Raw genomic sequence first — 8,112 nt, 5'->3', positions numbered from 1 at the left:
GTGGCTCACTATTAAGGAGGGCACTCATCCCGAACGTCTAACCTAGGAGTTCTTTAAGACCGCATTCTAGGGGAAATATGTAGGGGCGAGCTACGTGGATGCCCGTAGGAGGGAATTCCTGAACCTGACTCAGGGAGATCGATCAGTGGTTGAGAATGAGAACCGCTATGCATGAGGTATGGTGGCCTCTGAGTATGAGCAATGTATTTATTTTAAGGATGGGTTCAGAGATAATTTGAGAGTCCTGATAGCTCTGCAGAGGGAGCGTGATTTTTCTACAATGGTGGAGAAGGTGAAAATCACCAAGGAGGTTAAGTGCGCTGAACGCCAGAACAGTGACCACGAGAGGGGTAAGAACAAGAGAGATTCAAAGCCCTTGACTTTTGCACAGAGGCCTAAGAAAAAGGCCAGAGCAGATGGGCCGGTTAGAGCTGGGCCCCTTGTTACTGTTACTGGACTGCAGCCATATACTAATTGTGATAGACACCATTAGGACGAGTCTTGGAGAAGGACAAGGGTGTGCTTGCGGTGTGGGTCATTGGAGCACCGTATTAGGGAGTGTCACTAAGGGCAGATCAAATGCAAGCTCTAGATACTGGTACGGCACAGCCACAGAGGGTAGTGCAGCAGCCACCAAAGGGCCATGGACAAGCCAGAGGTGGTAATGGTATGGGTCGTGGGTAGAGAGCACCGGGCAGAGGTATTGGACAAGATGAGGCGAGACAACCAGCCCTAGTTTATACTGCTTGTCACCAGGAGGATGGAGATGCTCCAGACGTTATCACGGGTACGTTCTTTATTCTTTATGTTCTGTATATTTCCTTAATAAACATAGGGGCCTACTCACTCATACATAGCTAGCAACATATCATGAAACTTGGGGATTTCAACTAACAGCACTACGAGTGAGGTTACGGTACTGAGTTCGTTAGGGCAATCTGTTTGAGTTAGCAAACTGTATAAGGACGTTCCTTTATAGGTACAAAGGGCAATCTTCCTGGCTGATTTGATGGAGCTTCTATTTGGGGAGTATGACCAAATATTAGGGTTGGACTAGTTGGTCAAGCATCGTGTTAGCTTGGACTGTGCGACTAAGAGGGTCGTACTAAGGACTAAGGAGGATAAGGAGGTAGTCATGGTTGGAGAACGCCAGAATTACTTATCTAATGTGATCTCTATACTGGTGGTAGAAAAGATGGTTCATAAGGGATGTGAGACATTCTTGGCCTATGTAAGTGTTTCAGATTCTGGGGATTCTACAGTTAAGGATATCAGAACGGTAAAAGATTTTCTAGATGTCTTTTCAGAGAAGCTACTGGGGTTACCTCCGAATCACGAGTCAGAATTTGGGATTGAGCTACTTCTAGGTACAGTTTCGGTGTCCATCGCTCCCTATCGAATGTCACCCAAAAAGCTTATGGAGCTTAAGGCTCAGATTCAGGAGTTCTAGTACTGATTTCTAAGGCAGTTTAGAGGATTATCTGCCGTTAGCGGAGTTCGCCTATAATAACAGTTTCCAGTCTAGATGCTAAATGGCTCCTTACGAGGCACTGTATGGTCGTAAGTGTCGCACTCCTTTATGTTGGACTGAGTTGGGCGAGCGACGTGTTTTGGGTCCTGAGTTAGTATCGAAGACTGAGGATAAGGTTAGACTAATTTGGGATCGTCTGAAAGTGGCATCTGACAGATAGAAATCTTATGCGAATCTAAAGCATCGAGAGATTGAGTATTTCGTGGGGAACTTCGTATTTCTCAAGGTCTCGCCATGGAAAAAGGTATTGAGGCTTGGTCGTAAGGGCAAGTTGAGCCCTAGGTTTATTGGACCTTATCATATTCTGAAGCGAGTGGGACCAGTTTCTTATCAATTGGAGCTACTTCTAGAGTTAGATTGGATTCATGATGTGTTCCACATCTCTATGTTGAGGCGCTATCACTCTGATCCTACTCATATTGTTCCTATTAAGGAGATTGAGGTGAGGCCAGACTTGACCTTTGAGAAGGAGCCGGTTCAGATTCTTGATCGTGACGTTAAGGTTCTGCGAAGGAAGTCTATCCCTCTAGGGAAGGTTTTGTGACATAATGATAGTACTAAGGAGGCGACGTGGGAGCTTAAAGATGCGATGCGTTAGTAGTATCCTCGTCTGTTTAGATCAGGTAAATTTTGAGGACTAAATTTTCTTTTAGGGGGTAGAGTTATAACGCCCTAAATTTTTAATTTTTAATTTTTAATTTCGGGTATGTGTGACACACAACTGTGTATCTGCTTCAGTGGTTAAGTGTTCTGAGTGTGTGTGTGAGGTCCCAAGTTTAAGCCTTACTTGGGCAAATTTTGGTATTTTTATAAATAAAACCTTGATCTTGTGCAAAGGGCTTAAGTTTAATTGTTGGTAAGTTTATATCAAAATAGGCCTGTTGGTTTGGTGGTTAAGTGGAGTGTTGGACTGTTGGAGGTCTTGTGTTCAATTCTCTATGATGGAGTAGAAACAGTATTTTTGCTCTAATTTCGGCTAAGAGTTGTGTTGGGGCAAAATTCTGAGTAGTTGTGTTTTAGTGGGTTAATAAGGAGTGATTTTAGGAGATAATTGGGGAGAGGTTATCAGAAAATAATCTAATTATCTTTTTGTTGCAATAATAATAATAGAGTTTTAGTTTTCTCTCCAATTCCCCAAACTTTTTCTGACGTTTTCTTCTTCTGTTTTTTTCTTCCTCGGTCGATTCTCTCCCCTAGTTGCTGCCAAAATTTCCATTATTTTTTCCGCTTCTATTTCTTTCTTTTTTTCCAATTGATTCGATTGTTCATCGTTGGTTGCGCCTGTTCAGTAGGTAACAATTTTATCTACTGTTAATCGTTCTTGGCTAATCTCTAAAAGGGGGATTCCTTTTTGGTGTTTAGGAGTTAATTAAGGGGCTGGTGGTTTTGAATCGACGCTGTGATTGTGCAAATTCGTGGTTACTCAAGCGAAGTAAGGGTTTTTTTAGGTTTTTAGGTGAGTTACTTCCAGAATTGGTTGATTAAAAATGAATTAAGTCATTAATCTGGAGATATGTGGGTCGATTTTTAGGTTCTGGAGGCTTAGGAGTACTTACGCATTAGAAACGATACTAGATGTGTACCCGAAATGCAAAAAACGGGATTCGGTGAAAAAATGAAATTGCTTGCTATCAAGAAATAAGAGAAATAAGAGAAAATGATGCGAAAATATTGTAGAGAAAAGAAATAAGGGTGTTATACACTTGGAAATCAACATTTTGCACTAAAATAGTTTTGCACAGCAGCAGTAGTCTAAATTTAAAAAATCATAAAAAATAGTGAAAATTGAGTTAGAGGTTGAATAGAATATGAAATTAAATTTTATTGAGTCTAGGTTTTCATGGAGGAAATAGTGTATGCAGTGAAAATGTAAATTATTAGATATAATAAATTTTGTGAGACAAGGTCAAAATGATTTCTGGTTCCCCTATTTTGACTTTAGAAAATCGTCAAAAATTGTAAAAAAAATTATTAAGGGCTTAAATTTATATGTTTAGATCCTTAATGAATTTATTGTCAAGAGAAACAAACGAAAACATCATCCAAATTTTGTACTAAGAGATAGATAATTTTTAGTAAGGAAAGGTTGAAGTTGTCAAATAGTAGAATAAGGATAAATTTGAAGATTCTATTGTACTTATTTGATAAACTATAAATTCTAAAAAATTTATGGTAGAAAGGTATTTGAGTCTAGTTTCGAAAACATCAAGTGAATCTTAATTTAGAATTCTGTAGCTCAAGATATAAATAATTAGTGAAAATGACTCAAGTAGACAACTTTGAATGAACATATAAGTAAATAGTGAAAACATATATGAATATTTAGCTAGCATTGGTTACATTAAAAAAGGATCACACGGCTAAGGCCAATTTGGGCCGAGTGGGCCCACATGGGCAGATCACATGGGCGTGGGAGCCCATTTTTACCGAAATGTTTCTAAGGTTACTCGGGTCTCCCAAGTTGACTGTGAACCCACTGTAAGGTCAGTAAGCGCTACTTAGACCCCTAAATGTGTGAAATTAACTGAATGATATCTGTACTAAGCATGTGAATATCTAAACTGAATATATATACTGAAATTTCATAATAGCATATCATTCATTGTATGTTGCATTGCATTGGGTTGGGGGCTGTTTTTTAGAAAAAAAGTGTACTGAAAGGCTTTAAACTACTATTTACTGGCAATTCAGTTGTAAACTACTATTTTGTGCCGCATTCAGTACTACTTAGAGTGTAGGGATGGGTGGGTTGATTATATCCCCACATAGAGTGTAAGGTTGGACGAAGATGGTGTGTAGAGGTTGGTTGGGTAGGATTTTCCTACTGCATAACTGTTACTACTACTGATACTGCAATGAGCTAAGGCCCTATTACATTTTTGACACTGTATTGAGATGGGCTAAGGCCCAAACTATCACTGATACTAAAAAGGGCTTAGGCCCAAGATTGTTCAACTGTGCACCGTGAATACTGATTGTTTGTTTGTTTCTGCAGGATAACAGACTGAGTTTATGTAAACTCACCCTTTTTGTTTAATGTGCATAGGTAATCCCCAGACTTAGATGGATTGGTGCAACGGAGGACTCAGTGGTGACCACAGTAATTTTTGGACTTCATGGTTTTCAATACGATTTATAATTTGATTATTATTGATTATTTAGGTTCTAATTTAAGGACCCTCTGGGACTTTGGTTTTAGATTTTGGTTTTTATTTATTTATTTTACTTTATGGGTTTATACCTACTGGTAGTAGGAAATTCAGTTTTCAAAAGTTAAAGTACTTTCTAAATGCATGATCTCTTAGACTGTTTTATTAAAGCTTCTGCAACGAGGGATGCTTGAGAACAAATGTTTTAAATGAATAAAGACAACTTCCTAAGTTCTAACAAAGGTTTACTAAAGATAATAACATGGAATGTTTTCATTGTAACAATGAGGTTTCAAAAACACTATCGTGTGATATTGCCAGATACGACCATAACGTCTAGGTGGGGTTTGGGGTGTTACATGAACCATTGTGATATATTGATTATATGATGAAATGTTCAGTACTAATGTTATATAATTTATTTCCTTTTGTATTCAAATGTTCTTTGAGGTAAGTTAATTTGAATTTTAGTTATGAACTTGCTAAGCTTCATAAGCTTACTTGATTTGTTCTTTTTTTTTGTAGTAAACGTTTTGTGGAATTGGTAGGACGAAACAACTCCAAGTTCACACTACGCAGACTCCTTCCTAAGTAGCTTTTGATTTGGATTATTTTAGTTGGTGGCATGTATATAGGATTTGAACTTTTCAAGGTTAATATGTTATTTGAATTTGTAATATTTATGTGGTTATGAGGTGATAAATTATGTCTCATGTTGATCTCATTTTGTATGGTAATGTTTTGTGCACTTGTTTTAGGCATTGTTTTGGTTTGGTATCTTTAATGATTAATAAAATATGGTATGGCGAATTTGGTAGATAAATCATTATAATGGACACATATGAATTGTTTTTGGTATGTGATATTTGGAAAGATTGTTGTTGTTTGAATGACATGTATATGAAGGTGATATCTTAGGTGAATTGCTTGTTGCATATACATAAAATTTGTGGTGTCAATGGAGGCATTTGGTTAGACACATAATGTGTATGAATTTGGTATGTTTTAGACTTGATTATAGGTGTTTTGGAAGCATGTTTACGGCTGATTTGGTTTTCGCTTGGCACCTAAGGAATTTCCATTGATGTACCTTAATTTGGAAGTAATTTTAGGTACACACGACCGTGTGCCACACACGATCTACTGCACGATTGTGTGACCTTATTTTGAATACAAACACGATTTGGCACACAGTCACAGCCGTGTAACCTTATTTTGAATATTCACACGGTCGGACACACAAGCTTAGACACGATCGTGTGACCCATATTTCAAATTGTACACGGTTTGGCCACACAACCATATCTCTAAGGCACATGGTCTGGGCTCTGTCACACAGCCTGGTTAGACGGCCGTGTGACCCCTGTTTCCAAAATTTTCAAGTTTTTTCATATTTTTCTGTTTTGATTCAAATTTGTCCTTGATTGTTTCCAAACTATTTTTATTGCCCCATAAGCTCGTTTTAAGGCCCATAAATGTGATTTTGCTTTGAATGAAATGTAGATACGAATTTTTTTATTTAATTTAATAAATGAATGATTAATGTTGTAATTTTTTTTGATATGTATTGTAATACTTCATAACCCTAACCCAACGAAAGAGATGGGTTAAGGGTGTTACATGGGCTCATAGCCTAGGCGAACACTAAAACGAGCACTACCAGTAGAAGTTCCTTTCCCATTTACCTTTAGTTGGTAAAATTTTTGAAAATTGCCCATCACTGGTGGCTCATTGTAAATGCAACAGTTAATATAAAAAGCCATCAGTGTCCACTAGGATAAGGTTGATAGCTGCCTTGGTGCAATGACATATTCGTTAAGTATAGTACAAAAGAAAGGCTTGAGTGGCAGATGGAAATCAACTTCCAACAAAATTAGGAGTAAAATAAAACCTATAGAATTATCACTTAGACCATATCCACAAGGTCGCTAGAATTCATAAGCAAAGTTTGGGTCTTAAATGCCTCGGATTCCTTAATATCGATTAATTTAGTCATGGGTAGTCTTACAATCGAACATTTGAGCCTCTTCCCATGGTGAAGTATCTTTGAGACATTGAGGTCCAAATATGATTGGATTTCTGTAGTTAGAGTTTTGATTAGCTTGGCCACGACCCCCCCCTCTGATAATGGTTTGAACCATTTTGTGTGCATGGAAATGAAAGAAGAGAAAATGAAGGAAAAAAAAAGTTACCTTTGAAAATTAATGAGGCTAGATGAAGAGCACAGAAGGATTAGAGAAGAAATTAGGGTTTTAGTTGTTTCAGAAAAGTGTTTGGAAAAAGTGTTTAAACGCCTGTTGTATAGAGAAACAAGTAAACGCTAAGTCATGAATAAGCCCATGTGAATAGAAATTAAGGTAGGTACAAAGAATAGTTCACCAAATGGGTGGTTTACGCTTGGCTCGAACAGTCAATTTTAAATTTTGCAGTAAAGTTCTTTCAAGTTAAAAAATTTTGATGACAAAAGTTTGTTAAGAGGGGAAGGGTTGTGGAACAAGGGAAATGTGGAAGTGTACACAATCGCAACAAGTAATAAAGTGACAAGTAATGTAGAGTTATTGTACCCAGAGGGACTGTGAAAGAAAATATTTATGAAATGAAAAATTAAACAATTTGGTGTTGGAAAATATATTGGTTTAAAGAGGTTTTGTAAAAACTAAAAATCAACTAAGTAATTTAACTAAGAAAAAAAATAAAGAGTAAAGATATTCCAATGCACGATTTCTAAAAGATGAGTCTAATCAATATGAAATAAATGTGTTAGATCAATTTTATTCTTTAACTTAGAATAACTAAAGTTGTGTTCATGTTTTTATAATAATTTAATGGCAACTCGGTGCATTGTTAACTAATGCACATACTTACCTATTAGAACCTATTAATCTCTTGACCATATCTCTATGTCAATTTAACTGGTTAATCGAATTTTAATAAGCAAGTAAAAGATTAAGTGAAGTAACAATATATCTCTATATTGGAACAATTTAACCACAATAATCTTGCAAGTTATGCAAGGCTAATGTATTGTTTGATACCGTCGCTAATTTAACCCTTAGCTACCTTAGAAGATTAAACATACACCAATTAAATATTGTGTCCATTAATTACAATATCAATCCATTTAAATAATTAATTCAATTGTTATGTTACAATTAAAATGCAAGCGTAACATAAGCATGATTTTATTTAATTGAACAATTTACTGAGACCTAATAACAACACAAACACATTTTTAATAATCTAAGTGGACAAAATGCAATTAATATAACATGAAAGGAATTTAAGTTATTTTAATTAATTGAAGAACAACAAAACAAATATTCATTCTATTGATCCAAGGCCTTCATGAACACTCGATTGCTGCTACTCCAAGAGACATGTAAGCTTTTTTTCAAGAGGGGAAATCTATAAGGGAAGAAGGGAATTGAAAGG

This window comes from Gossypium hirsutum, chromosome A06 (genome assembly GCF_007990345.1).
Source record: "Gossypium hirsutum isolate 1008001.06 chromosome A06, Gossypium_hirsutum_v2.1, whole genome shotgun sequence".
In the NCBI taxonomy this organism is placed as follows: Eukaryota; Viridiplantae; Streptophyta; class Magnoliopsida; order Malvales; family Malvaceae; genus Gossypium; species Gossypium hirsutum.
This window is presented reverse-complemented; position numbering follows the sequence as displayed.